Source organism: Ochotona curzoniae, unplaced genomic scaffold, assembly GCF_017591425.1.
Source record: "Ochotona curzoniae isolate NIBS_2020 unplaced genomic scaffold, NIBS_Ocur_1.0 scaffold_4921, whole genome shotgun sequence".
In the NCBI taxonomy this organism is placed as follows: domain Eukaryota; kingdom Metazoa; phylum Chordata; class Mammalia; order Lagomorpha; family Ochotonidae; genus Ochotona; species Ochotona curzoniae.
Genome location: NW_024467125.1, coordinates 386139 through 413788, shown reverse-complemented (window position 1 = coordinate 413788; position 27650 = coordinate 386139). Strand labels below are relative to the sequence as shown.

At 42.5% G+C, this 27650-nt stretch overlaps 1 non-coding gene and 2 pseudogenes across 1 annotated transcript; 1 reads left to right on the top strand and 2 right to left on the bottom strand.

The window, feature by feature from the left end:
* The first annotated feature begins 10856 nt into the window (after positions 1-10856).
* On the top strand, positions 10857-11783 carry LOC121149994 (annotated as a pseudogene).
* A 3335-nt stretch (positions 11784-15118) lies between these two features.
* LOC121150006 lies at positions 15119-15225 on the bottom strand. The gene has a single exon (XR_005882918.1). It is a non-coding gene; the product is annotated as a U6 spliceosomal RNA (small nuclear RNA).
* Positions 15226-18879: 3654 nt separating this feature from the next.
* LOC121149981 lies at positions 18880-19805 on the bottom strand (annotated as a pseudogene).
* Between the last annotated feature and the right edge of the window lie 7845 nt (positions 19806-27650).

The window sequence follows — 27650 nt, the reverse complement described above, 5'->3', positions numbered from 1 at the left end:
AAGCTGCAATGTAACATGCATCTTTACTTTCAGATAAAAGAGGGATTCCCGATTGAAATGTTAAATATGTCTTTAAGATAAGGTGCTAGACAGTCTGCTGTTGTCCATACCTACAACAGGTATGATTCAATAGCACAATGATGGACTTATGACTGTTTCCGAAGGACTATACTATTGCTAATAATTTAGAAGAAATCAATGGGGTGAAGGGATTTGTATGGGGCAGGAAATCTCGGAGCCAGTGGAACTGTATCATAAAATAATAATGACAAAATAAATGACTACAAATAATCTAGAAATGGAAAGAGCTTCTTAAGACTTGATTGTTGTTTTTACTCCTGGGAAACTGTGACTTCTCTGATATTTTACTTGTTGAACATGATGGTTAGTGGTGCACTAAGCTGTGACTAAAGAGGAGACTGAAAATACATTGCTCAAAAATTAAGGAAGAATGGGAGGCAGGAATGTGGGGAATATTGCTAGGCAAGAATGAACGAAGGCAGGAATGCGTTACTGCAATTGTATCTACAAAATTTAATAAAAACATACAAAGAGATAAAGCCAAAACAAATAGTTACATATACGCATAGTTAATTTAGTTTAACATATGCATTAAACTGTTTAAATATATTAATATATCTATTGTTACATTAACATATTTTTAAAAGATTTATTTATTTATTGGAAAGTAAGTTATACAGAGAAGAGGAGAGACAGAGAGGAAGATCTTCCGTCTGATGATTCACTCCCAAAGTGAGCGCAATGGCCGATGCTATGCCAATCAGAAGCCAGGATCCAGGAACTTCTTCTGGGTATCCCACATGAGTCCAGGGCCCCAAGGCTTTGAGCCATCCTCCACTGCTTTCCCAGGCCACAAGCAGGGAGCTGGATGGGAAGTGGCGCTGCTGGGATTAGAACCAGCACCCATATGGAGGACTTTAGCTGCTAGGCCACACCGCCGGGCCCAACATTACCATATTATATACTGAATATTTGTAGTTAAACATATTAAATAGCTTAATATGGCAATATATATTCAATATTATATATTTAATTTATTAAAATAAATGTATTAAATAGCTTAATATACATGTTAAATTGGCTTTCATTGGGGGAAGAATTTATTTCCTTAGTCAAAATAAACATAAAAATTCTCACATCCCTGAAAGTGGTAAACAGTATTTTTTTTACTGAGTTTTATTGAGATAGTACACAAAAAGTTTAAACAAGTTGCATGATTTATGGCTGATTTCTTGAAGTAAAAAGCCATATTTAAGCAGCTAGAGCAAATAGAATAAAGCCTACTAATTATTCTCTCAGTCAAAAAAAATGCTAAGCTTTTATGGCTGTAACCATACAGACTACGTTTGATACACACACACACACACACACACACACACACACACACACACACACACAGCCATTTCAGAAAGTTCAAGTAAAAGTGAAGTTTTAAAATTCGATGACAGGATTTTGGGGGTCTGCATGGTGACCTCCTGAATTAGTGCAACCATTCATGCCCAGTTGCTTTGCCTCCATCCAAATCCCACCCAGAGGTCATGTGAGGCTGGTAGAGTTCAGTCGAAGACCTCGAGTCCTCTGCACCCCATGTGGGAGACACAGGTGGAATTCATGGTCCTTGGTTCAGGTCTCAGCCAGTGAGACCTTTTGAGGAATGAACCAGCATAAATGGAACACCATCTCTGCCTGCCTGCATCTCCTTCTCTCTTGGTCACTCTGTCCCGAAACCTCAGTTAAAATTAGTTCATTTAGCTAAGCCGTGGAACTGACCATCACTGACATTGGTAGGAATACAGCATGATAAATGTCACAAGTCTAATACATGTCACAGGTTGGAGGAAGACACCACATCACTGGAGATGGATTCTGAAAGGCAGTCAACATAGCCACACACAGAGACTCGAATGAACTTCAGAAACACAATTACAGATGCAAAGCTGACTGCAAAAACTAGTAGAGCCTGATCTTTAGCAGAATTCTGCTTGTGCCATTCCACTCCGTCACAAGACACCACCTCAACCTGTTTTATTATGAGATGGCTCTCTTTGTACCAAAGGATGTCATATACATTAACCAAAGTGAACAGAACAGGTCATAATACTGTGGGGAATTTCATTGTGGCACTGGTTTCCATGTTGGAAGATAATATTTATTAGCAATGTGTTGCTAAATTTCACTTCTACCCTGATGCTACAAAGTCGTGACATGGAGGCTGCCTTCTGATAAATCAAAAGCTGTGTAAATCACACACATTGGAACAAGAATATGTGAAATCTTGACACACATGACTGGAGGAGAGCTCAGTTTCTGTGTAAGTTGATGTTGAAGAGATCCCTGAATATGAAGGGGCAGTGGAATGTAGAGTATATATGGTTCTCTCAACTTCTCCATTCCTCTCCTGGAGTGGCTTTGCTAAACTCAGAAAGGGACAAATGCCACCTTCAGGGCGGGCAAGGAGACAAGGTCAGAGATACCTCTGGATCTTTCTTGGCAGGTGCAGGATAAAAATTCAAGGAAAAAGTACATCCAACAACCATTTACCCAAACCCAGATCTCTACACCTGGACCACATGACCCTTTCAGCACAAAGTACTTGAAATAGGAGGACCGAATACTATCACATGCAAGGAGTTAAAATGGAAAATTGTTCTTCCTATATTGAAGGAGATTTCTGAATCTTGTTCATTTAATGAAAATCTCTTTACATAGGACTCTGTTGGGCAACGAGAAGGAATTTTTTTTGAGTAACAGAGTCACATTTTTGCTCATGACTATGTCTGAAAATACAGCAGCACAGTCCCCACCTGCTCTGCCCCTGGGACAGAGACCCCGGCCTTCTCCTGGCCCAGGAGCACCTAAAGCCTCCCTTGTGGATGAGTACCCGTGGGAGATGGCTGGGAGCTGGAGGTAAATTCCTAGCTCTCCCCTGCCCCCACCAGCCAAAAGCTGGCGGCAGGAGAGGTCGGTGGGTCTCAGTCTCAGGACAAGGGGCAGGCTTAACCCCCCATCAAGCTGGCACTTGTCGGGGGCGCCCCTGCCGGGCGGAACACCGCCAGGGTCTCGGCCACAGTCCCCGACGCAAGGCGGGGAGAGAGACCCCGGCCTTGGGCAGCCAGTGCACCAAGTGGTGTCAGGCTCTGCCTCCCGGCCACCCAGCGGCGAGCTCTGGGGTTTTGATGATATGAAATAGCTGCTTAGGGACACCCATAAGTAAGACCAGCATTAGCGTAGGTGAGACACTAATTTCTGGAGATTGCCAGGAACCAGGACATGAAATGCAAGTGTGGGACTGAGACCTGAATGTTCGGACTAAGCAAACCTTAGTCCACAAACATGATTGGACACACAGGGTACAGCTCAGGACATGCCCAGCTTGGTTTTGGCTCCAACTGGTCCACATTAAGCACAGAGCTGAGCCACGGTGGCTAAGGCAGGGATCATGACAGGTGGATGGGGCTGCGGTCGGGTCTGGAGACAGTTGACGTCTCCCTTGGCACAAGTGTGGACTGGAAAAAGGCGTACCGGGCCAGGCCAGCCCACAACACCTTCTGGCACTTTGGAGTACCAGGGTAGATGTGGGACAGACTAGGCTAGGTCCCAACCCCAACTGAGCTATATACGAGCTATATGGGGGTGTGGATGACCGTGGCTGGACTGAAACACCCTACAGCAAGAACCAGAATGGGATGATGGCCAGTTAGGAAAGGCCACTGTTCCTGCTAGGACAGGAGGCGAACTGGCACATGGACCCACTGGCATGCACGAAACCTGGCAAATGGAGTGGTTCTGATGGAGGAGCCTGGGCAACTCCTCTGGCAGGACACAGATCCTGCAGGTCAGCGCAAGAAACATGGAAGGTAACAGCCAAGAGGTCATGGAAAGTGTCCCACTGGCATGCATTTGGCATGGGTCGGGAGCAGACCAGGCTGAATCTGTTCATGTCACCCACTGGTAAATCTGAACACCAGAACAGAGTGTGAGTCGAACCAGGTCTGGTCATGACAAAAGCAACACACAATTTGGAATGCCAAGTTGAGGTAGCCTGAGCCGGATGCAGCCGCAGCACCCAACCAACACACGTGAGAACCAGGAAGGGAAGAGGAAGAGCTGACAGGGGAATAAGGGGTGGTTCCCTAGCTGAACAGCAACTTACACTGAGGAGCGTGAGCTGGGTGGGGGGTAGACCAGACCAGGCAGGGACACAGCACCTGTGCACCTCATGTGGACCAGATTGGGTGAAAACCAGGCTGGGCTGACTATTCCCACTGGTGCAAGCTACAATCAGAATAGGTGAGGGTTGTTGGGGCTTGGTCGTAGCATCAGCTGGCGGAAGCTGGTACAAAGGGTTAGACATGTCGAGTTGAACCACAGGGCCAACTGGAGAGGGCACAACTGGAATAGGAGTGACCTGGGAGGGAAATAGTGCGCTCCTCCCTCTTGGGTCATCACCTTCCCCGGGAGGGCATAGGAACTAGGACAGGGGCTGGGGTGGCTAGACAGACACCCAACAACATCCGTTAGGGCGGGTTGGATGAGATGGTTGGATGGAAGTAGGTTGCAACACCCGTTGGCAAGTATATGAACAGAAGGGTATTTGGGACAGACTGGACTAGTATGCCATACATATTGGCAAGCCAGGGTAGGGGGTCGGCCTGGTTGGAGTTACTGTGGGCTGCCCTGACTGGGCTGTGGCTCCTACTGGTATGTGCAAGGGCCAAGTGTGTCCATGGCAGAACCAGGCCTGACTACAAGAGGACACAGGTGGAGACAGAACCAACCCAGCAACTGCAACCACCAGCTGATCAGGGCAATGGACTGTGCCAGGCCCTATGCTACTAGAACATGCAGGAATCTGGACTGGGAATACCTCAAAATTTCTTTGAGGATCTCCCCAGTTGAGACACCGGACTCAGAGTCCTAACCAAAAAAAGACAGAACAAGTCAATCAACAACCTCAGCTATCTGTTGGCAGCAAAAAACTGGGCAAATGGAGACTCTAGAAGGGACTGCGTCAATCAATGGACTCTTCAACGACCACATCGTGCTTGGAGTAGCGAGACTGGCAGTGACCCATGAATGGTGAACTATTGGAACCACTTGATCGAGTAACTCAGAGCATGCCCCACATCCGGGACTTAGGGTGGGTGGGAAACTGGGTGGGGCTTCTTCCTCTATATCCCCCTTTAGGCCTTGAACCTTTTTCACCCCAATTAAATATGTAAGGATTGTCAAATTAAAAAAAAAAAAGAAAATACATCAACACACATCAACACACTTAGTTCCAAGAGCAAGACCATAGACAGAACCCAACCGAGTACTCACACACTCTAATTTGGCATCAAAGTTTATACTGTTTGAGAATAGGATGCAAACAGGAATGATGGGCAAAAATCAGAGTTTCATCCTGCCCTAAAAGTGCGTAATTGGCATCCCTTGCCATAGTAGGAGTCCAGAGAAACCTTTTATTTTCATGATTCTTAAATGTATGTGATCTGAAAAATAATCTACTAAATTAAGAAGAATGTTGAATACTGTCACAGATGTGACTGAACAAGAAACTGTATCATAAGGAATGTGGACCTTTCAATTCTGCACCCTTAACTTCGTGAAGTTCAAGGAGCATGTGTAAGTGTTACACTAACTAGGACACCTATCAAAGTCATCTGGTATACATACGCTTTGGAATGCCCCATAACCAACAAATAAATGAGATCTTGTCTTTCTGCAACAAATTTGGTGTAACTGCAGACTGTTATGCATACCAAAATAGGCCAGGGGTGGGGGCGGGAGGGGAGCAAATTGATGTGGAAGTGAGAACTCAAAGGGTCCAGTGTGAAAGACTAGAGACTAAGTCATATGGATGCCGGTTTCTTTCCAGGTTGCTGCATTTCCCACCCAGCTTCGTGTTTGTGGCCTGGGAAAGTATTAGAGGATAACCAAAGCCTTGAGAACTTGCCGATATGTGGGAAACCTGGAAGAAACTCCTCCGTTCTGGTTCCTCAACAGCTCACCTCTGGCCTTTGTGGGTATTTCGGGAGTAATCCATCAGATGGAAGATACAATATTTCTCTACATAAACATCACCTTTCCTATAATAATTTTAATTTAAAATTAAAAAAAAAATGTAGTGGAGAACATGGGTGAGAAAGGAGTGTAGTGTGGGAAGTACACTAAATGCCTTCTTTGAGATAAATGAAACCTACACATTTTATACAAATAAAATGAGGTGTTTTAAGTGTAATCCACACATATGATTCAATGTGCAAAATCGATGCACCACAAAACTGATAGAATCAGGGTAGGCAATGTGTGCCTCATGGGTCTGGATGACCTGAGAGAACTTTAGGTCTGACTCTGTGTTATGACTGCAGGAGGATTTGAACCTTGACAACTCTGAACACAACAAGGCCTATGTCTCTACCACACTCCTGTTCTTGGATGATTCCAGAGACATGATCATTATCAGCTTGTCTTTTCTATGTTTGGTAGAAAGTGTAATAGGTCTGTGATTTGATATATGTGATTTTATTTTGATAGTCAAAAATATCACCAGGTTACAAAATTATCAATCCTGGGCCCGGCACGATGGCGAAAGTGATTAAGGTCCTCGCCTTGCACGCACCGGGATCCCATATGGGCGTTGGTTCTATCCCGGCAGCCCCGCTTCCCTTCCAGCTCCCTGCCTGTGGCCTGGGAGAGCAGTCGAGGACGGCCCAAAGCTTTGGGACCCTGCACCAAAGTGGGAGACCTGGAAGAGTCTCCTGGCTTCAGATTGGCATAGCATCGGCTGTTGTGCTCACTTGGGGAGTGAATCATTGGATGGAAGATCTTCCTCTCTGTCTCTCCTCTCTGTATATCTGCCTTTCCAATAAAAAAAAAAAATAATAAAAAAAATCTTTTAAAAAAAGACAAAATTATCAATCCTGCATTTGCCTGACTTTGATGCTTGTGTCTTGGGAAAAACAGCTCTACAGGACTAAAATTGCCTTAATGTATAGAATATCATCCCTTGGGACAGTGATGTATGCAGGGGCTGAAGTTCCACAGAGAAATGTGCCTGATGAGCAGGCATAAGGAGCTGTGCACAGCTCTTCTGCCAGGAACCACCATCTTGGCTGTCTGGGATTTGGTTATATCCAGGTTAGGAACAGTCTCCCTGCTGCTTTGTGCAGCTTTGATTGGGGGACATATTCCCCTCTCCATCTGGAAGCTTGCACAGAAGTGTTTGCATTTCTGCTTAAAATATGCCTCTCTGAGATGCCTCCAGGTAAGTCTGAAAGTCCAGAGGGTGCTGTAGAGAAGGCTCAGAAGACAACAGCCAAGAGCATTCACCTGCGGTCACTTGTGAGCCACACTCTCCTAGACCTGGGCCAAGAGGAGGCAGGATGCAGGGAGACCTGCTTACCTGTGTCATGACCTCAGTGAGATGCTTGTTCCTGAGGATGAAAAGGCAAGTATTCAGAGAACTGAGCAAGGCAAGGGTTGTTGGTGATCAGGAAATGAATGTACCTGAAGCCCATGAAAACAGGGAATGGGACAGGTCACAAAGAAGAGGTGTTTAAAATGCTTTCTGAGATGGAGGGTAGAGAAGCAGGATGTTGCCTGTGGAGTGCTGTCCAGGGACATGAATGCAGGTCATTATTTGTGAGATGGGCCTAAGTGAATATGCTTTGACATTACTAAGAAAAATTCAAACTCTTGCTTCAGAAGCAATACTTGTGCACACACACCATTCACAGAAGGAAAAAATTGTTGGTGGTAAATGGGATGCATTTATGAACTTCATCTCCCATTTCCAAGAGGTCTTCAGTGATCTAATGGGAGAATCAATATTATGTTAAAAACTGATTATGCATCGATTTTTAAATGTTGTGTGCATGAAACATAACTCCTAATTTCTTGCTTCTCTGTGAAAATTTAAGTCCACTTGCATTTTCTTGGATCTTTGGCTGAAGATATTTATGGCTTGGTGGGATGCTGCCTGCTCTGCAGTTTTCTGGTCATGTGTATTTTTAATTTGTGATTGTATGTCTGTGACGTGTTGAAGGCTGTCAGGTTCTAGAGATCACAATTAATAATCAATGATGGCATTCATCTGCTGTATTTCAGAATATACCATGTCACATACTTTGAAATCAGATAGTCACTAAATGATTTATGAATATATGTTTGTGTTAAACCATTGCTATGCTATTAATATTGGAGAGTTTTGTTTTGTTTAAAACATTTTTTGAGAAACCTAATCATTTGATCTTCTCTTGTTCTTTTCATTTCCTTATTCAAATATGTTTTGTGCCATGACCCCTAATCACTGGACCATGTCAGGATTGAAAGAGAAATAAAGACAGGCTAAGGCAGCTGCTTATTTAGCCCTTGTAGTAGCAAAGGGAGGATACCACATAATTAAAGAAATGCCTGGGGCCTGGCAGCATGGCGTAGCTGCTAAAGTCCTAACCTTGATCTTGCTGGGATCCTATAAGGGTGGAGGTTCTAATCCTGGCAGCACAACTTCCCATCCAGCTCCCTGTTTGTGGCCTGGGAAAGCATTCGAGGATGGCATAAAGCTTTGGGACCCTGCACCCATGTGGGATACTCGGAAGTTCCTGGATTCAGACTTAGGCAGAGCCCAGCCCTTGCGGTCACTTAGGGAGTGATTCATCGGATGGAAGATCTGCCTTTCTCTGTCTCTCCTCCTCTCTGTATATACGACTTTGTAATAAAAATAAATAAATCTTAAAAAAATATGAAATGCCTATGACATTATGTCTTGAAGGACTCATGCTGTGGAAAATGTGATTTCATGTAAAATTATGCAGTAGTTACTTTTGAAAAGAATGTATGCAGTAGAGACTGTGTGTTTTAAACAAAGACAAAAACTTGGACCAGGGAGTGCTGAATGGGATGATGAGACAAGAGAAAAAAACCTCAAAATAACAGAATAACAAATATGACATCCTTGAAAAGGACAATGAAGGCCTGCCCTCAGCAGCCTCAGACCTCATAGAAACCAACTGCTCCAATAGTATGCAATAGATGGGAAAAAATTCAGGTTGATACAACGAATTCCAAGTCAAATGTAGCTATTCTTTGTGTGCTGCCTTTGGGGAATTGTTGGTTAATTCTCTGCTCATTTTTTCCTACCATATTCTTCATTCCAAATGTTTCTCAATGCTGCTGGGATATCATCATTTTGTTCCATTAGCTCCTTGATTTTTAACCTTCTGCTGTTTTCTGCTGGGCATTAAGGATTTTTAATTGGAACAGCGTAATTCCAACACCAGTAAAAGTTCTTCTAATGATCTCTCCAGAGATCCATGATCTTGTTAGATCCTCCTTAGGGACAGTTCTATTTGTTTGGCACATAACAAATTATTTCTGTACAAGGCAGATAATGGACACATACAAATGTAGCCCATGGGAGAGTCACAAGCTCAAGTATAATGTACTGCTTGCACTCTGTCAGGACAGTTAGTATGACAGTGACAGCCCCACAGAGCTTCTCTCCAGTGATGTGAATGGGATGGGTAGAGAGTTCATGCCACATGAAGAAGTGGACCATGGTGTTCACCTGCATGTCACAGGGGCTTGAAGGAGATGGTAGAAAAACAGCAGTAAGAGAAGTGCCAATTTCCACTAACTTTCTGATTCTCCCACATGCCCGGTATGTACATGCATATTATTGTGTGTATGTCTATGTGTGTGAGGTGATGAGCAAATACAGTAACAGAAAGAAAAGGCACTTAGGCCCATCACACCATCTCCAGCATGCACTGGCTCAAGTTCGTGGTTATTTGACTTTCTCATGCCCAAAAGGCTGAACTGTCTTTTGATTGCTGACCGTTTCACAAGGTTGTGATTTCTCCCACTTGTGGACAGTGTGTGGTGAGGCACAGATCCCATGGGGCTGTGCAATTCCCAGCTACCAATACAAGCTGCTAAAGCACAGTGTTCGAGAGCTTCTCTCTTTTCACAATATGTTTTGGTTAAGATGGTTAAATTGTAATTCAGGAGCACCCTGGCCTCAAATGTCACACATAGTACAGTAGCCAAAACACACAAGGATATGTGGAAATAGAGCCGCACTCTTTTCACTTGAAGGAAGGTGTTTGCAACTAATCAGAGGTAGATGAACTACAGTGACATTGGACAGAAGAACTGCCTCCAAATTGAGTTGTCATGGGGATGAACCTACTGCCTGTTTACATATTATGTAATCTATCTCTCAGCCATTTCCTGTTACTTATTCTTGCTTTTGGATTCTGCTTTGGTGGTATTGATCATCTGAAATGAGCCCCTCAACCGGGACTCTGCATGGCCCATGGCTCTTGTCACATACACCATTTCCCAGACAATTTTGTGCACCTGCTTTATGTTTGTTGAGATCTTAATCTTTGTGCAAATGCAACATTTTATGCTGGGCTTGCTTGAACTGGAGATACAGGAAAGTACAACTAAATTTAGCCTTGCTCTCTTGCACCTGATTTATTTCCTTTCTGGCATACCTTTGCATAAAGTGCTGGTTAGGTGGTTTGTCTTGTCTTCTTCACTTTTACAGATGTTTATTTCTCAGGGCTGCTCATACACTGTTGAAAAGGTTACTTGAACATGATGATTCAACATGCTATGTTCAAGGATATCAAGGAATCTCATTGTAGCTGCAGCAGGCACAGCCTTATGAGGAAGTGAGGATCATCAGAGAGGAATTCTACACCAGAGAACAGAGGCATTCTGTGGGCGTTAAGACTGACATGAAGAACACACATCATGATTTTGGCCGCGTGTAATTAGTGCTCACATCTACACATTTTTCACCTTTTGGCAGTTAGATTGCTGACATGGAACCAACGAACAACTCATGGCTTGTGGAAATCATTCTTCTGGGACTTTCAGACGATCCAGGATTGCAGCATCTCATCTTCATGCTATTCGTCTCCATGTACCTAGTCACTGTCAATGGGAACCTACTCATCATCCTAGCCATCCTATCTGAACCACACTTCCATATGCCCATATACTTCTTTCTCACCAATCTGTCCTTCTCTGACATTTGCTTCACTTCCACCACTGTCCCCAAGTTGGTGGTGAATATTCAGATGCAGAGTCAAGCCAACAGTCATGCTGGCTGTATCACAAAGATGTTCTTTCAATTCTTTGTAGCGCTGGACAACTTTCTCCTAACCTTGATGGCCTATTACCAGTTTGTGGCCCTTTGTCATCTTCTGCACTATACAGTCATCATGAACCCACATCCCTGTGTGCAACTGGTTCTGGTGCACTGGTTCATCAGTGTTCTGCCTGCATTGTGAAACAGCTTATTGTTGTGGAGACTGAGCTTCTGCACACACGTGGAGATCCTCCACTTTTTCTGTGAGTCAAATCTGGTGACCCACAGAGCCTGTTCTGACACCTTTCTCAGTGACCTTATTATGTATCTTGCTGCTCTGTTGCTGGGAGGAGGTCCCCTGTCAGGGATCCTATACTTTTAACCTAAGATTGTCTTCTCCATTTGAGCCACCTAGTAAGCTCAGGGCAAGTATAAAGCCTTTTCCACCTGTGCCTCTCACCTCTCTATTGTTTCCTTGTTTCATGGAAGAGGACTGAGGGTGTACCTCAGTTCAGCTGCTGTACACAACTCACACTCAACTGCAGCAGCCTCAGTGATGTACACTGTGGTCACTCCCATGTTGAATCCCTTCATCTATACTCTCAGAAATAATGATATCCAGAGGGCTGTGAAAATACAACTGAACGAAATCTTCTGATGGCCATTTTTAAGTCATAACCACAAATCAGGACTGTAAAACTCAGGCATTTCAGAAGTGCCAAGTAGAACCTCCCCCTACCCGCGTGCCTTTCTGCTCATTTCCTGAAGTCTTCACCTTCTTCTACAATTTGTATTTTGCTGCTGCCTTTCTAAAGTTTTCAGTTCTCCTGGAGTTTTACAGTTCTCTTCCTTCTTCATTTGTCACTTTCCCAAAGTCTTTTCAAGTTTAAAATTAAACCACCTTGATTTCCTTTCTGAGTCATAAAGTGATATGGCATATTACTTTTATAGTAATGAACTACATTCACCACAAAGGTTATTTTTGTGAGTCTATTGCGTGATGGCAGTTGTGTCTGTTTCAGGAATAAAGCAGTTGGAGATACATTTATGCATGCTTGTCCAGTCCTGTGGCAACAAATCTTAATCTTGAGCGTGATGCAAAGACTAAATCCTCAACTTGCAAGTGCCTAGAACCCATGTGGGTGCCAGGTCTTGTCCAGGCTGGTCCATTTCCCATACAATTCTGTGGTAATGGCGTTGGAAAGCAGAAGAGGATCGCCCAAACCCTTTAAGTACCTGCATCCATGTAGGAAACCAGGATGATGCTCCTCGCTCCTGACTTTGGATGAATTCAACTATAGCCATTGTGGTCATTTGAGGAGTGATTCAGAATGGACGAATTTTCTGTCTGTCCTTGTAAATCTGATCTGCCATTCCATCAAAACTAAATAAATCATTACCAAAAAGGGTTAAGCCCCTGCTGGATGATGCCAATATATCATATCGGTGTTCTTATCAAGTCTCAATTGCCTCATTTCTCAATCAGTTCTCTACCAATGCACAGAGGGTAAGACTGTTGGGGGCCATTGGTGTGGGTCCTGTAGAGCCTTGGTTACCTTGCCCAGATCCTTGGACTCATTTTGGGTGCTAGATCCATGAACACCGGGAGAGGGGTTCTGGCAGGTCTGGGTCGCATGTGCCAAGACCTTGGGACTCCCTATGAGAACAGGACCTCTTCATTCAATAAGGCAGAGCAGTGGGTGGCAGGCCCTTACTCACATGGAAAATATCGTGGTTCAGTGGATTCTGCAAAGGACAGCTGGCACTATAACAGAGGAAGAAGATCAGAACAAATTGGACAACTACTCCAACCAAACAAGGACAGCAAAAATATGGCCAAATGCAGATGCTAAGGTCGATTATGTTGGTTATTGGACAGCAGGAATGTTTCCTCATCTTGGATCACCAAGATCAAGAACGTTTCAGAACTATCCAACCCCCCTCAGCAAAACCCACAGAAAGAGCACCACATTGGGACCCTATGATGTTCCATTCTCCATCCCTGGATACTGGGGCAGTTTGGATACTGAGTATGGATTCTCCCACTTGTCTCTCCTTCCCCCAAAATCAGGAAGAAATAGAAAATTTGGAATCAATGATCACACTCACTTTTCCCTAACACTAGATCTTTGCCACCCTGATCTACTATGTACATACATCAAAAGTAAAAAAGTAAAAACAGAAAAAAAGAAGTGATGGTAACCAGTAACTACCAAGTAGCAGCTTTCACATGGTTGCATCTCTCACAGGATGGATCACCTCTGATCCATCGCCATTCATTTTTAATCCTTCTGTTAGGCAGGAGAGGAGGAGCGAATGGCTATCCTTAATGGTTGCTTTGTTTGATTTATTAAATTCACCATCATTACTTAAAAAGAAATATTTACTGAAAAAGGATATGCTCCTGTTGAATGATGCCAATTTAGCAAATCGGAATTCCACTTCTAATCTTAGTTGCTTCACTTCCTATTTGGTTTCCAGAGGATGCTCCTGCCACCTGCATGGGAGTCCTGGATGTCATTCCAGATCGCTGGCCTCATCTTAGACAAGCCATAGACTGTGCAGCCATTGGGTACTGAAGCAGTGGATGGTTGCACACTCTCTTCTCTCCTCTCTCTCAGCATGAATTATTCAATATGCTTACTTCTTATTTCCCTCTTAACTCTTCTTTCTGTCACTTTCTCAGCACACTCACATGTTTTACAGCAAACATTGGCACATCACTCTTAAACTGTGTTCATATTCAGCACTGTCTTTACAGCGTCTCATATCAACTGACACAGTGTTGTCAGGCACTCTTTGCCGAACAAATGCACATGTGGATTGTTGTGTGCAATGGATGTTGGATTTCCACAGATAAACTCCTTAGGACTGGAGAGTCAGAGATGACCTTCCCCATGACAGAGCAACATGTTTAATCTTGCATTGAATCACTGGAGAATGTTAGGATTTGTTCATTTGAGTGGCTGAGAGACATGATGGTAGGTAGCTCTCACCAACTCGGCCACTCCTCATTCCTGGGATCCGTGCAATGGGTTCCATTACAGGTAGGGCTGCACAAAATTTCCCTCTGCCTGGCAGGGTGCAGCATATATTTCTACAAGCCACCAAAAGTCAGTTCCACCTTCCTTTGCATGGACAGTAGACCACCCCACTGAAGAATTCTGCAATCCATTCAGGCATTGTTTACTGTTGTGGAGTTGGTTTTTACCATCAACGTGAGCTTGTAGGTTAATGTCAGTGATAAATGTGAAAGGACCTTTTATTATTCATGCTGTCTCTGTCTCTGCTGCCCCCAATTGACCATCCTTGATCTTTAGGTTTCCTTTTTTTTTTTTTTTTTTGTAATGCATTTCCTTAACTAATTCAAGATTAAATGTAGAATGATGATTGTAGTAGGAATGTGCTACTGATTGATACTAAGAACTTCTAATGAGAGTTTTGAGGTGAAACAAAGGGGAGAATCATCCTTGGAAACATCCACTTGACCATGAGGTAAAAAGTCTGTGCCAGGGCTTGTGACTGTTTCCATGTAAATAAAGAGGAGAATTTTTCTTGTGCTGTCCATTATGATCATGAAAGCCAGCTCTTCTGGATCAGTGGGCATGATGATTGTGTCATCAGAAGATGGTTCTTGAAAGCACCATTGGTTTCTTGGACCTTCATCAGACTGGCTTGTACCCAGATCAGTCCACACAACTGCTGACAGATACTGTGGCTTTGCCCAGCCTGGTCCACCCTTAACTCTGCCTTTCATTCACCAATTGGGCTCTAGCCCAGCAAGGGACTCCCAACAGTTTCTCCGATAGGCCTGTTACCGTTCCTGGGTCTTGTGTGTGTTGGTTGGTGCCTCAACTCAACCTGTCTTGGTACATCCAAAGTCTCAGCTCCTGCAGGTGGGTGTTGCAGCCCAGCACAGGTGGGCACAGCACACATCCTTTTTATTTATTTACTTATTTATTTATTGACAATCTTTACATAATTAGGGTAAAAAAAGATATGGAATGCTTCACGAATTTGCGTGTCATCCTTGCACAGGGGCCATGCTAATCTTCTCTGTGTCGTTCCAATTTTAGTATATGTGCTGTCGAATCGAGCACCACAGCACACATCCTTTCCCTGGAGAACCTGTTCTCTTGTGAGAAAGCAATTGCTGAGGTTTGGTCTCACATGGCCTGTCCTCAGACCAGGCCCACACAAATGCTGATGTGTGCTACAAACTTGCCTGTCCAAGCTCATCCCCAAAACCAACACTCATGCTCCCCAGAGGGAACTGCAGACATGTAGGTGAGTTTCCGAATTTCTGTCATTGTGCCTGTTCCCAGCCCCAATCTCACACATGCCAACAGGGGCAGTGGCACAGCCTGATATTATCTGCCGTCAGTCCTGAGCCTTACATGTGTTGTCCCCAGTTTGTCTCCTCACAGTCCCAGCTCCCATGAGTGCCAGGTGAATTCTGGTCAGATGAGTTTGTGGTCCAACCTGGCATGGCCTGTCACCACCCGCGGTTCTCCACAGTACCAGCTAATGTTGTTCCATGGTAGTGAGACCACAAATATCCTAGAGAATCTACTCTTAAATCCAGTTCTTATGCATTCTGATGGGTGCTGTTGGCAGTCTTTATGTAGCCTATCCTTGTGCTGCTATTCTCAAAGCAGCAAGGTATGCCCAGTAGCACCACCTTTGCAGGAACCAATGGGCAGTAGGTAACCCTTTTCAGCCCAGTTCAGGCCACCCAGAAGGGCAAGAGTCTTGGTCTGACCCAGACACAGCCTGTTTTCCCTGTCTAAATCATTTCACCATACCCGTCTTCCTGCAAGTGCAGTGGCCATGGCATTGGAAGAACCCAGATGTCAGTCTTCTCAGGTCAAACATGCCCTCATCCATTCCCTTTCCAATATGTTCCCTGTCTGCTTTCCCAGGGAAGTTGCATCCTCTGCTGCCTGAAACCATGGTGGCATGTCCAATCCTGGAGTTACCCTGCTTCTCTACTTAGCATTTAAACAAGATGAAGAAGAAGAAGAAGAAGAAGAAGAAGAAGAAGAAGAAGAAGAAGAAGAAGAAGAAGAAGAAAAGAAGAAGGAGAAGAGAAGAAGAAGCAAAGAAGCAACTCTTGCAACCTATGGGGATAGTTAATATAGATTTGGCATTAAGCAGTCCCAGAAGACCTACCAGCTACTAGCTGGTTTTCTCCCAGCACTATATTATTTACCTAGACAAAAGGCAGACTAAGCAGCTATGCTCCAAGTCTCATCCACTGTCCTTGAATTGTGCCTGAGAATGTGGTGGAAGATGGCACGCATGTCTGGGCCTCTGCCATCCATGTGCTTTGATCTGATCTAGTTTCAGCTGTTATGACCACTTAAGGAATAGGAAGTCTCTCTCTCTCATCCTATGTCTACCTCTTTTTCTCCTTCACTTTTACACATAAAAGTAAATAAATATTTAATGAACGCAAGTTAACCATGAAAAAATATTTGGAAAGTGTAAGTGTAGTTGTGTTACTTTTATTTTCTACATGTACACACATTCCTCAGTCCAACCACCTATATTTTAAAGCTTTTAACAATTTGAAAAAATAATTGGTGATTAAAAAATATTAAACTACTACCAGGCTTCCTAAAAGAGCCTCTGAAATTTCCACATGCACTAAAAATGAAAGATGAGAAATAATGTGGTTTACTTGCCAATGTAAAGGAGAAGCACTGTCAAAGAATGAATATCTAGCTTTTTCCTCATTTTTTTTGTGAACAGTATTTGTACCTTTTAATATTTTAGTTAATCTCTATTTTCTAAAATTTAAGCAACTGCTCTTTCAAATAGAAATTATTTATATTCATTAAGTATTTACATGGTACTAAAAATGAATAAATCAAAACTTACACATTTGACAATTTAAATTATCCAAATTTTATATGTTTTAAATTATCCAAATGAATGTTTATTAATAAACATTAATTATAAATTTACCAATCAAGCTCTTCTACGTATCAAGTAAAATCTAAATCTAATCTATCCAATACTTTGTGTGCCTTAAAAAGCAGGCAAAATGCACAGAGGTATGGCAATGATTCAAACAATGATTACACTAATACCAATACAAATCTGCTAATACCATGAATTTATTTACTTATTTATCACTTTTTTCACCCAAAAATTGCCTTCCTAAGGTGGAAGAGATTTCTCTTTTTTATAAAAATAAGATGATTTTCTAAACTCACAGAAATATTTATAGGCTAACCAATCACTAATGCAGGTGGTTAGATCAAATTGCTACCTTGGTCGGATAATGAGGTTTTTCACTTCAGTCTCTTTAGAAATTTTAAGCAAGTGAGTTTTAAATAGATATTTTAACCCCTTTGAGCCCACATTTTATTGTGAGTGGCATAATCTTACATACCTCATAGTTTATTATTAATAAAAAGATACTCCTTAAAGACAGAAGAAGTGAGAGTGAGGGAGGGAGAGGGAGAAAACCTCCATGGGTTGGCTCACTCCCAATGGGGCATGATAGACAAGGCTGGGCCTCCATGCAGCCAGTTGCTTAATCCTAGTCTACCATTAAGTGACAGGAATACAATTCATCTTCAGCATTCCCTAAATGAATCTGGGAATAGATCAGAAGTGGAATGCTGGGACTCAGACAGTGGCTTTCATGTGGGACATGACATTGGAAACAGCTGAATCTACTGAGTCTTATTATTATCTTATTATCAAATAAAGTTCTTAAATGTATCCTAGAAACAGCATGGAAGTTTCAGAAATCTGATATGTAAGCCACCTTATCTTGGTTATGTGAAAATGTAGAAATGTAATTCACTGAGGTAATCACATTTCTTTGTCCATTGCAATTCTGCTCTAATAAAGGTCCAATGGATTTTATGCATGGATATTATAAGTGATCTTAAATGCTGGTAAGTTCTTCTGAAAGCTTTTGCAAACAACCATAATCTGACAATGTCTCAACTTCCAGAAGCTTCATAGGAAAAATACAACAAGGACGGGTTTCTGATAACTTATCTTATGAGGAATAGAAATAATTTTCAAAACTCCAACGAGAAAACCACTGTTTTCACAAATTTTCTACCCTCGCAAAAAGGAGAGCAAATTCCAATTACATGAATTTAACAAAGGAATGGTGATGTCCTTATGAAATTTAAAAATTTTAATTTTTAAAATTTTATGGATGTAAAGGCAGGTTTCAGGGATTTTGTAAATAAACAAAGCAATACAACCCAGGCAATGAAGTCTTACCTTTTTGCAATCAATTCTGTGCAACTGCAGAACAGTATCTATACTCAAATAGACCAATTCTTAAAATGACAAATTTATGTGGTAAGCAGAATACTGAAATATCACAGGAATTAAATGTAGAAAGCAGAATAAACACTGTAAAAAATAAACATGGAATTAAAAATTATTTAGCACACAGACTAACACCTCATGCATTTTTATTTCTCCATAAAATTTCAGATCCCTTTTCTTTCTGGAAAAATGATTACACTAAATGTGGGAACAAAAAGAAAAATCAGGAAAAACTGTGTGCCACGAGAGAAAACACACAATACAATGCAATTATCTATCATTTGCAGTGTAAACAGAGAAATTAAGCATTAAAAAATATATAAAACCAGACAGTGAACAGATGAAGCAAGCTCTGCTTCCTCCTCTGATAAAGTCATGACAATATCTGATCCTGAGCCTGAGACATGAGTCACCAACACTGCTCAGTCCCAACACTGTGGGTTCCACTATCATTTATGGATCAACAGTCTTTTCAGAGCCTTCTTCATGTCTGTGTTCCTCAGGCTGTAGATGAAAGGGCTCAGCATGGGGGTGACCACTGTGTACATGACTGAGGCTGCTGCAGTAGAGGTTGAATTTCTGGCAGCACTGGCACTGAGGTACACACCTAGTCCTGTGCCATAAAATGGGGAGATGGCAGAGAGGTGAGAGGCACATTTGGAAATGGCTTTATGCTTTCCCTGAGCTGAGGAGATGGCACAGATGGAGGAGATGATCTTGGAGTAGGATAACAGAATCCCAGCTAGGGGACCAGCCATAAACAACACAGCTGCAATATACATCATGAGGTCATTGAGAAAGGTGTCAGAACAGGCTCTGTGGATCACCTGATTTGTCTCACGGAAGAAGTGAGCAATTTCCACGTGTCTGCAGAAGCTCAGACTCAGGAGCAATAAGCTGTGCACCAATGAATCTAAGGCAGCTAAGACCCAGCACACCAGAACGAGCTGCACACAGAGCTGGGGGGTCATGGTGGCTATGTAGTGCAGAGGGTGACAGATGGCCACAAGCTGGTCATAGGCCATTACAGTCAAGAGAAATCATCCAGTCCAACAAACAACATGAAAAAGAACATCTGTGTGATGCAGCCTGCATAGCTGATGGCTCTGTTCTGCGTCTGGATGTTCACCAGCATATTGGGGATAGTGGTGGAGATGAAGCAGACATCCACCATAGACAGGTTGGTGAGGAAGAAGTACATGGGTGTGTGAAGGTGTGGGTCTGAGAGGATGGCCAGGATGATGAGCAGGTTCCCACTGAGAGTGACCAGGTACATGGAGAGGAATAACTCAAAGATAATAGGCTGCAGTGCTGGGTCCTCTGAGAATCCCATGAGAAAGAATTCTGAAAGCTGAGTTTGGTTTCTCATTTTCATGTGGTTCAGATCACTATCAGGAAGAAGTAATATCAATTGAAACATATTTATGCAAAATAGACTTAACAAACAGAGAAGAAATAAAAAAATTCATGTTCTAGATCAGAATGTTGGACCTGTGATTCACATGCCTTATTTCCTTCTGCTCCCACATAGCGGATTGCTGACTAAGAATTCCCTTCCCACCCAAAGTCTTTTCCTAAATCATCAAAAACTTAACACTCTGCATCTGATGTTCTTCAATCACTTGAAAAATACCTATTTATCAGTGGTTGTAAACTCACCATGGAATTTCCAATGAAATTCTATTTCCATGTGTGAAACAGAAAGCAGGGGATGAAGCAGTCTATAACATGTATTTCCAACTATCATATTGATGGGATTCAATTCTATTTATAAAGTGAACTGCAGTTAATTGGTGTCACTAGAGGCAAAAGAGCTTTGACCTTTAGTAAATGACTCAATCATGTTAGGGAAAAAAGGAATCACAAAGAATGTCAAATGATAAGAGCAACTCAATATGGAGCAGGTTGGAAATATACATACAAGTGAATTAAGATTCTGCTTGCACAACCAAAATTGTACAGATTTCCTAATAGCGGGGTTCAAACCCAGGATGAGTCTTTGACTTTGACGACAGAAAAATAGAAGCTTTCACAAGTCGACTTAAAATCGAGTAAAGGTTCATAAAATTGTTTTTCAAAATGCAGCCAATAAATGCATTTTTGGTGCATCTATTTTGTGAAATAAAAGGTTCTCCAAATTTTGATGAGGTTAGTATGGATTAGGGTATTTTTGCAACATTGTGGATCATAACAACCTACCTTCTAAATACATTTTTAATTGCACTGAAGTATATTCAAGGACACATCAAAGAACTCCATGGCAGAAAAAAAAAGTGTTGACAGTGATCAGTCCTTCTATGTCACAACAATAAAGACAGGAATAAGTCAGGCTCACCTAACAGCTCACCAGGAAAGTGCTGAAAAATTGCAGGAGAGAATGCAAGGGGCTGGAAACCCCTGAGAGTATCCAACCCACAGATGACGCAATGAGTTTTGAGCAAGTGTCTTTGATGGAGCTCTTTTTACTGCATCAATAAAACAACATTGAGTCATATGGGAGTAAAGTATGAGAGACGACAGAAGACTGTTAGATGTATGTTCCAGTAGCTGCTATTCTCAGGATTTTCATGCAAGCATTAGCTCTCCCCTGGCCAATTCCTGTCAATACTGGGAGAGGTAGTTACATCCCTTCGTAACAAACAGGACGGGCGGAGTGGTAACTCAGTCTACAGATGTTGTCCCAGGGTCAGCAGTTAGTCATCACCTCTCCTCTAACCAGCTTTGAGTGGTGAACAAGCAAGCTCTCTCACACTACAAAACTCACACAACCTCACTCCACCACATGTCCCTCCACACAGAAAATTCTTTCGATACTCCCCCAGATCTCCAAATGCTGCAAAACTGGGCATACGTAATCGAGGAAACCCATACCACTCATTATCTATTAGAATAGATCTTTTCTTGCCCTCGTTTCTTCATTAGTAATGCTTATTGCCCTAGGACATTCAGCATTTTCCTTTCCTTTGAATCAATGGCAAATGCATTCAATAGTTCAGTTTCACTAAGACAGTCCATCAAAATGTATTGGAAGATGCAGCCCAATGATACACTAATTTTTATCCACACATTTTGAAAAATAGAGATTCAATTTTGATGATCTCTCCTAAGTATGGAGTAAGATAATTTTTGCACCAGACATTTTGGAACATGACAAACATACCTTTTAAATGCACATTTTTTTTTCCAAATAAGAACAATACAAGTATACATCAAGAACTACATGGAAGAACAAAAGCGGTAAACAATGGCCAGTAATTGTAGGTAAGAGGACAGTAAAGAGAACAATAAAAGCGTCTCACCTGACCCAAACCAGGAAAGTGTGAAATCGCAAGAGAAAGTGTGAGGGCTAGAAGCCCTATAGTGTATTTACTCACAGATAATGCAGTAACTGTCAAGCAGGTCTCTTTGAGAGAGCTGTTCTTACTGTCTGGTTAAGATGACATTGGGTCATATGAGAATAAAGTGAGAGAAGACCTTGAGACATGTGGCTTCAAGCAGCTGCTACTATCAGGATTTCCATACAGACATTTCCCCTCAACTGGTCTTTTCCTGTTAATATGGAGACTGTGTGTTACATCAACTCTTCATGGCTTAAATGGGCAGGATTGTGACTCAGTCTGCAGAGGTTGTTCCAGGGAGAGGAGTGGTCACTATCTCTTCTCTAATGGGTTTTGAGTGGCTATATGTACCCTAGGCAGTTTATGCATCTTATTGTCTATTGAAACTGATCTCTTCTTGCCCTCATTTCTTCATCAGCAATGACTATTGTCCTAGGAGATCCCACATTTTCCTCCCCTTTGATAATCACTGACATATATATTCAATAGTTAAATATATCATTCACCATCACAGACCTATCCTAGGTGTTAGCTAGGTTAGCTCAGTTTTATGTTATCTCCAGGGAAAGTTGTCTATGTCCACAGTCTGGGAACCTTCCTGCCATGACTGCCAGGCTCACCTTCATGGGAACTGAGGGAAGAAGGTGGCTGTAGGGGTGCCCAAATTCCTACCTGGATGGTGGATGCTGCAGACTAAAGCTTGGTCCCAGATACAGCAGAGAAGGAGGGAAGCTCTGGTCCCTGAGCTAGACTCAGGAACCCCAAATGCAAGAAGCAGGTTGCTTCTAGCCCAAAGCTTCACAGTCAGAGGACCACAGCAGAGGAGCTACTTACAGCTCCTAGCACCTGCTCATTTGGCAACTCCCTGACCACTAAGCACCTGCTGGCCCCTGGGCAACAGGCCAGGACAGAAAGCAGATGTTTCCCAAGAGACAATGATGGATTCAGGTGAATCCTCTTTCTCCTGCTTTGTAATCTTTGTTATAATGAACTTTCACTGGATTTAAGCATGGATATTTTATGTCTCATTACGTACTGGTAAATGTTTTTTGAAAAGTTGTGTGAAGTTTCTCAACCTCTAGAATACTCATGGGAAGAATTAAACAAAGACAGGTTTATGATAACTTGTCACCCTATGAGGAGTAGGAACATTTCTCAGAACACCAGTGAAGAAACAGGTGTTCTCAAATAGTTTTTATCCCAGCACCAATGAGAGCAACCTTCACATTTCATGAGTTCAACAAATGGATGAAAATTTTTGAAATTTTCAAATTTTTAAATTTTTTCATGGATATAAGAGAACAAATTTCAGGTATGTCACAAATAACATTCTAAGAAATTAATCATTCCTGCCTCAGACTCCCATTGTTTCCTACAATTTTGTACAGTAATGGAGTTTCAACTTTTTAATTATCTAACGACAACAGAAGAAAGAAAATAGTACCAAGACTACGGCTTCACAGGATTATAGGAAAGGACTAATAAAATACTCAAATCATAATATACCAGCTTCCTTATCATACATTGTGTTTATTTGTGTGAATGTTTTATTAGCTATCAGATATAACAATGAAACTGAAATATATGTCTTTTTCGGAATGGCTTATTTCCCTATACACAGTGGTTTCCAGGTGAATCTAATTGTTGTAAAATATGATTTTTTCCTTTTATGACTTATTGTCATTCCATTGTGTGTGTTTTCCATGCTTTGCTAATTTAATAATTTGTGGTCATCCACATTGATTCCATATCTTGGCACTTAAGATTTCTTAGTTTACAGATGTCTGTTCATGATTTTAAGAATATTTCGTTTTAAGGGCAGAGGGCTGGTGGAGCCCTGATTCACTCATTTGCTTTCTACATGCCTGATAGCAAATGGTAAATCTCCCAGTAAGGTCATTAACATGCCATAAGCTAGGAAGGGCATGTGTGACTCAAAACTCAGAATCTTGGTGATGAACAGTAGCAGATTCTTGGTGTAACCTGGGAAGCCATATGATGTCTACAACCTAACCACCCAGACCACTGCAACATGTGAATTTGCATAACAGGAAGTAACATGTAAAATAAGACTGCTAACTAAAAATAAGGAGAAGGAGCAAATTATCAGTGAGAGGCTTGTGCCATTACAGACACTCTTTCCAGGTATAAGGAAGGAGTTGAGGTGGAATTAGAGGATGCCTGGCAGGGTATGTGATATTACTGGTACTTAAGGTGCAGGAAGAATCAGGAGTCAGGGACACAAGCTGACTCCAAGAAGTGCAAGAGGCAGGTAAGGGGTTCTCCCCTGAAGCCTGCAGGAGGACAAATAACTGCAGGCAATTTGATTTCACAAAATACATTGGTTCTTTTCTAAGATATTTATTTACTTATTATTTATTTTAAAGACAAAGTGACAGGCTGAGAAAGAGCAATAAAAGAGAAAAACCTTCATGTTCTGATTCACTCCCACAATGGAGGCAGCAACTTTGCCTTGGCCATGCCAAGGTCAGGAGACAGGAGACATGTCTTGCTCTTTATTTAGTGGAGTATAAAACCTTTGACTATAAAGTAAATTAAATAGCATAATTTCAGACACTAAAAATAAAGGCGAAAAAAGCTAAACATTTGTATTATAAAGTCATTTCCCTTACTCAGTCACTCTGCCATGTGAAGCGATCCTGGGCTGTCTCCCAACAGGGAGCACTCTGTCAGACTCTCTCCTGATAAATAAAATATTTTGACTGAAAGAATGACAAACGGCATTTATGAATTCTTGGTATTCACATTACCAAGACAATCAATGAGAATAAGGTAACATGACCAAGCAGTTGCTGTGACCCTGAGAATATAAACTGTCAAGAAATTCCTTAAAATGTTAGCATTTAACAATAAAAGAATAGATCTTTTATAAGCTCAGGTTGAAATGCGGACAAATCTCAGTGACGTAAACAATGATCACTCATTCACCATCTGTTTTCCAAAAAGCAAACGATATGTGAACACAGAATGGAGTCTTTCCTGTGGGAGGAAGAAGCAACATTCCATGTAGTATAAGTACATGGGATTGGCTGTTATTGTGGGAGATAATATGATTGTCAAATGGGGAAAAATGGTGTGTCCAACTGTTAGATATTGCAATCACTGTCCCGCGTGTGGCTGATAGAGTACTTATTACTGCATTGTTAAATTACATGGAGTCATGGGAGAACGTAACGTGAGAGAAAAGACACTGAGAAATGAGTGTTCCAGGAGCTGATATAAAAATCAGGACTTCCATGCAGACATTTCCCCTTACCTGGCCCTTTACTGTCAATGCATGGAGAGTCAATTACACTTCATTAACAACCTGAAAGGGCAGGTTGGTGACTCCTTCTGCAGAGGCTGTTCCAGTGCCTGAAGTTGTAATCTCCCCTCCTCTATTGGGTTTCATGTGGTGAACAACCAACCTTCCTCACACTGGAAAATTGACACGACCTTCATTCCACCACATGTCCCTCTACACAGAAAAATTCTTTCTCTTGTCCCTCAGATCTCCAGATGCTGCTGTGTTGGCTCCATCCACTCTAGGCAGTTTATGCAGCTCATTACCTATCAGAATTAATATTTTCTTGCAATAATTTCTTCAGCAATAATGACCACTATCTAGGAGATCCAAATAATTTTCCTGCCCTTCGTAATCACCAAGAAACACATTCATTAGTTAAATACACAAGAACTCCAGACATTCCTGGGGGTGCTGGCTGGGTTATTTCAGCTCCTGCTTGACCCCAACGAATGCTCTCTGTGTCCATGCTCTGGGGCCCCTCTGCAGTTCATCCAGACTTACCTGCATGGGAACTGGGGGAGGACATTACTGTGTGGAAGATGAAACTACTCCCTTGATGGTGTATTCTGGAGATTGAAGTTCCGTCCCAGGCATGAAAGGGGAAGGAGTGAAGAACTCATTTCTGAGCCAGACTCAGGACCCCAAATGCAACAACTAGACTGCTTCCAGTCCAAGGTTACACAATTGAGGGACCACAGCAGAGGAGCTCCTTACAGCCCCATGCACTATTGTAATCCAGCAGGTTCTGTGATCCCACAGAGGTGAGCCCACAATCTCCCTGAGAATCTATCTCTAAATCCAGTTTTTTTGAAATCTGGTGGTTGCTGTGGTCCTTCCTCATGTGGCCCATCCCTGCTCTGATACTCTCAGAGATCTACTGCGCTATAGTCCAGCCAGGTATGCTCACTCTCACTAGACTTTTTTTGCACCAGCAGGCAGAAGTTGTTACTACTTAGTCCAGTCCACGTCTCCCATCTGGGTTGGTGCTTTGCTCTGACTCAGATATGCCCTCTAGTTTTTCTGAGTAAACCATTTTTCCTTACCTGTCTTCTTGCTGGTAGAGTGGCCCAGTCATTGGAAGACCCCAGAAGTCATTCTTCCCCTGTCCAAGATGCGCTCAGCCATTCCCCCTCCAATATGCCCACAGGCAACCTCCCTTCCCAAAACAAACTGCAACTAACCTGCCTGGGGACCAGAGTAACATATCCCATGCTGGAGTTCCCCAGCTTCTCCACTTATCATTTTAAAAAGAAAAAAAAATGAATAATCAATGTCAGGAGCTGTGTACTATAGCCACACTGAAGCCATTTTGAATATAGAACTGTGGGCCAGTGGAAAACCCCCGGCTGGCTAGATGCTTGAGAAAGAAGTTATGAAACTAAACACACGCTTAGCTTCAATTGTTTGTAGCAACTGTTTTAGAATGTGCTTTATGCTGTACCTGCCGACATCTTGTTACTGATTACCTATGCTATCATTGATCTGTTGGTTACTATGGTTGATATGGTGGCTACTCAAGAACAATCAGTCTGGAGACCATGGCTTGTGTCCTAGTTTCTCCTTTCCTCCCTGAGCCTTAGTTACTGAAGAGTATAAAAACCCTCAATTAAAATCAATAAGCTGACAGTTTGATCAGACATCCTGTCTTGCTGTCCATTCTTCGTGTCTCTTGTCCCCTTCATTCTCTCCTAGGTGGTTGTGACCCCCGTTGACTGTCCTGCTGGATGGGATAAATCAAAAAATGAATAAAAATGAATAATCTGCTGACATAGTGCTAAAGTTAACAGATATTTGGCATAAGCAGGCCCAGAATGCCCACCAGCTACTAGCTCCTTTTCTCTCAGCATTGTAATAGTTGCATAGGGGCCAGGCAGCCTAAGCAGTTGTGCTTCATGTCTGACTCATTGTCCTTGTAATGAGCCTGAGAATGAGATGGAAGATGGCTTGCATATATGGGCCTCTGCCGTCCATGTGGTTTGACCTGGTCTAGTTTCAGCTGTTATGACCACTTAGGGAACAGCAAATCTCTCTTTCTCATTCTCTCTGTCAACACTTTTTCTCTCTTACTCTAAGTAAAAAACAAATAAACATTTAACGCAGGCAAGTTAGTCCTGGTAAAAAAAAAAAAATATTTTGAAACCCTAAGGGTGGCTACAGGTTTGAACATAGGGGCCATCAACCCCTACAGAGGTTGAGGACAAGCAGGGGAGGAGGGCCCCAGCAGAATGCCCACCAACAGCTCAGCACCATTGAGAGAGTGCAGAGGGTTGCTAGAGCCACTCTCGGGGACTGGGTCATAGAAACTCAGCTCCAAACTGTGGATTAGCTGCCCGGTTTCCTGCTGTGCTCAGCCTGAGCCCCAGAAGGGGAGCACTGCACCTCAGAGTCAGCCAACCGTGACGGAGGTGAGGGCTAGAAGGGACACAGCTGCTCACCTTACAGCTGGGGAACACCTCTGAGTGAGTTCAGTGGGAATCTACACTAGGCCTTGACACCCCAAGCTTTTCTGACACAGCTCCATGCTGGAGATTTCAAGCTGTGGGCAACTGGAAACTCCAGCAGAGACCAGCTCTCC